The following is a 4,226-nucleotide window of genomic DNA, read 5'->3' as shown; positions in this document are numbered from 1 at the left end:
ATGTTGTCTCGACTCCTCATAACCTCCTTATAGTCTCTAGGTTCTTTATACATAACCTCACTTGTAGAGATTAAGGCATAAGCTATGAGATCTGCATAACCAAGTCTCTGAGGTGGCTTGATGACTCTTGTCGACCTGTCTCTTGCCATCAGGTAGTCATTACCAGTCTCCTCATCTTCATCAGCACCTTGTGATTGTTCTTTGACTTCATCTGAGTAATTTAATTCAACATCACTATGCTCTACTTCAATAGGAATCTTTTCCTGTTCTAGCTCTTCTTCAGAGATCTCTGCATTTTGACCAGCACCATCAATTTTCTTGAACGCCATTTCTGCTTCATTAAAAACTACACCTTGAATTGTGATACACCTCTTTTGGCCTTTCCATAGGCACTATAACCTATAATCTTTGACTCCTTCAAGGTATCCAAGGAAAATACATCTCATAGCTCTAGGTTCGACCTTGTCTTGCCTAATATGAGCATAGGCTCAAAATTCAAATACTCTAAGTCTGTCGAGATTAGGTGGATGTCCCGACCAGACTTCTTTAGGTGTCTTTATCTCTAAGGAAGTTGAGGGACACCTATTTATCAAGTAAGTTGCAATCAAGACTACCTCATCCCAAAATACCTTTTTCAACACAACATTAACCAACATGCAGCTCACTCTTTCAAGAATGGTTTGATTAAACCTTTTAGCCAAGCCATTTTGTTAGGGAGTACCTGCAATAGTTATGTGCCTTGCAATACCATACGCAACACAATAGTTGTCGAAATTTTCATTGCAAAACTCAAGGATATTATTAGTTCTCAACCTCTTGACCTTCCTGCCAGTCTGATTTTCGACCATAGTCTTCCAACTTTTGAAATTCTCAAAACTTTCATCCTTAGTCTTCTAGAGAATACCCATAACTTTCTATAATAATCATCAATTATGGATAGAAAATACCTTGCACCTAAGTGTGAAGGATTCCTTACAGGCCCCCCAAAGGTTAGCATGAATGTAATCAAGGGATCCAAGTGTTCTTTGTTTGCCTTTGTTAAACTTCACTCTAGAATAATTTACCAAATACACAAGGTTCACAAAACTCCAATTTTTCGACCTTGTCACGACATAGCAGATTTTGTTTCAAAAATTTGTTTGAACAAGTATTTTTCTTTGATGTGGGCAAGTCTCTTGTGCCATAGCTCAGTCTTCAACATAGGTTTTGTGGACGTCATATCTGTTGAACCACTTACAACCTCAACCTTAATGGTATACACGCCTTGCCTCTTAATGCCTCTCAAGACCTCCTTCAACCCCTTCATTACCCTAAGGATACTTTTCTCTCCTTTGAAAATATATCCTTTCTTATCGAATTCACCAAGAGAAATTAAATCCCTCTTAAGATCGGATACATACCTGACATCAGCCAATAGCCTTATTGAGTCATCATAGAGCTTGAGTCTGACATATCTAATTTCTATAATCTTGCAAGCTTTATTGTTTCCCAGCAGCACTGATCCACCGTCTTAATCACATAATTCCTCAAACACTTATTTGTTTGGAGTCATGTGCCAAGTACAATCTGAATCCATAATCCACTCCTTTCTAGAGTCGCTGCTTAAAATCACCCGAACATCAGATGATTCATAATCATCTTGCATAATGGTTGCATTGCCATTATCTTTTCCATCATTATTCAGACATTCAGGACACACCTTTCTTTTGGTTTTATGCATCAAAGAAATCATAACACTTCATTCTTTAAGCTATTTTTCAAATCTAGGATGACGTAATCGATTATCCATTTTAAGGTAATCGATTACTCTGTAAAAAATTCAAATATTTTTGCACGTTGGAGGCAAGTAACCGATTACCCATATTAAGGTAATCGATTACCACTGAACCAGAGGCAAAAATCAGTGCATCTCTTCATGGAAACTTTTCTATTTTCTTTACCATGAACCATGGCATCCTTTGGGTAATTGCATCCATTTGAGGAGGTGTTTAGACAACATATATACATCATTTTTTCAGATTTCAAATTAACCTCCTTGCAAAAATTTCAAATCAATTACTCATATTCTCTCAAACATTTTTTTTTGTGTTCTTCCAAATTTTCTTAAGAGTGAAACCTTGCATAAACCTTCTTTTTAAGCATCATAGTTTCATTCCATACAAAGAACACTTGTATAATTATTGTGGGAATTAAGTGTTACAAAGGAGAAGATCAAATGATAAATTGATATACTTCAAATTTTCAACTATTTCATCTTCTACAAAAATTCAGAATTGTATCTCTTGATTACAACTTATTTCAGGATTGTTAAGAATAAGTTTGTAAGGTTTTATCCTTGCTATCTGGTGTATGGATGCAAGAGGTCCTTTTGTGAGAATTTGAGTCTCGATTGGACTTTAAACATTGTAAATCCAAGAGGATTGTTCTTGGTGTGTTAGAATTAGATAGAAAGGCCTTAAGGTGTCTTGTCTAGGAATCTAACATTATAGCGAATTCACTTTCGTGTTGAAAGGGGAGTGGAGTACTCTCGATCTGTGAGGGGAACCACTATACATCGTGGTATTCTTTACTTTCCGCACTTTACCACTTTTCATCACATAAGCATCTCAAGAAAGTTAAAATCAATAAACCGTAAAAAATCCGGAAAATCGTCTAAGTGCCTCATTCACCCCTCCTCTAAGGCACTCCTTAAACTTACAAGCAGACCCTTCTCTATCCTCGGCATGTTTGGTTGATCATCCTTCAACAATGCTCTCTCCCCTCAGACTTTGCCATGATTGATTGAAAGTATGTTCCCCATGACTTCCCCATCCATAGTTGATTTATTCAGAGCTAGATGACTTATTTTCATCCCTAGAATTTTCTCTAGTTGGTGCTTCCATCTTATCGAGTTTAGCTGAGTGTTGTAGTGATGATTCATTCATTTTTATTTGTATCCTTTGTGTTGTTTTGTCAATATAATCATAATCGTATACATGCATATTCATATATAAAACACCGCATCAGATATTTCATTATGCATTCTATCGCATTGATTTATCTATTGATCCTCTGCTTTGGTGATATTATTTTCCCATGCAGATTTGGTGTATCTGTCCTCCTTCAATTGTAGAGCGTCAGCCCCCTTAAGCAGAAAGAGTTTAACCCTTCTCATTCCCCGCTGAGTTGTTTCCTCGTGGATGACTATTATTTCAGTTTCCTCCCTAGTTAATTATCTGGATAGAACCACTTCCCTTGTGTTATATCCTCATTAGGTTAAGTCTTTGTTTGATCGTTTCTTTCTAGTTCTTACCTAGATAGATATTTTGGTTACCCGAGAATCTATTACCCAGTAAATGGTAATATTCTACTTGATGTTGAGTACATTACTTTTGCATAATACCTGGTAAAATGTAATCTACTTCTTTGGTTTTCCCCAGCGAATTTGTTTTCACGTTTCCCCGGTAAGTTTATCCTTGATATGTTCATCCTAACCGGTGACAGATATTCTTCCTTTTTGGTTTTCTACCCAGTAAAAAGGTAGTTGTAATCCCTAATTATATTCCCCAGAGAGTTAATCCTTGATATGTTCACTTTAACTGATGACGGATTTTCTCCTCTTTGCGGTCTTCTGCCTAGTAACTGGTAGATATAAATCTTACTTTTCCCCTCATAGTTAATCCTTGAATGTTCACTCTAACCAGTGACGGATTCTCTCTATTTTTGTGGTCCTCTAACCAATAGACGATAGTTATAAATCTTATTTCCTCTGCTGAGTCTATCCTTGATATGTTCATCCTAACCGATGATGGGTATTCCCTATCTTTGGTCTTCTACCCAGTAACCGGTAGTTGTAATTCCTATTTCTCCTCGGCAGCTTATCCTTGATATGTTTACCCTAACAGGTAATGAATATTCTTCCTATTTCCCCGGGTGGTCTATCCTTGATATGTTCATCCTAACTGGTGACAAATATTCCTCCTTTGAGTTTATCTTTGATATGTTCACTTTAACCAGTGACGGATACTCTCTCTTTGGTCTTCTACCCAATAACAGTAGTTGTAAATCCCATTTGATCTTTTCTCCCCAGTAGGTTATCCTTACACAGTAAGCGACAATGGATACATCTCTTTTTCCTCAGCGAGTCATCCTTGATATGTTTACCCTAACCGGTAACGGATGTCCCTTTGTTAGAGTGTATTATCTTCTTACGCAGTAACCGATAATAGATAGTATATCTCTTTTAC

Source organism: Lathyrus oleraceus, chromosome 7, assembly GCF_024323335.1.
Source record: "Lathyrus oleraceus cultivar Zhongwan6 chromosome 7, CAAS_Psat_ZW6_1.0, whole genome shotgun sequence".
Classification (NCBI taxonomy): domain Eukaryota; kingdom Viridiplantae; phylum Streptophyta; class Magnoliopsida; order Fabales; family Fabaceae; genus Lathyrus; species Lathyrus oleraceus.
This window is presented reverse-complemented; position numbering follows the sequence as displayed.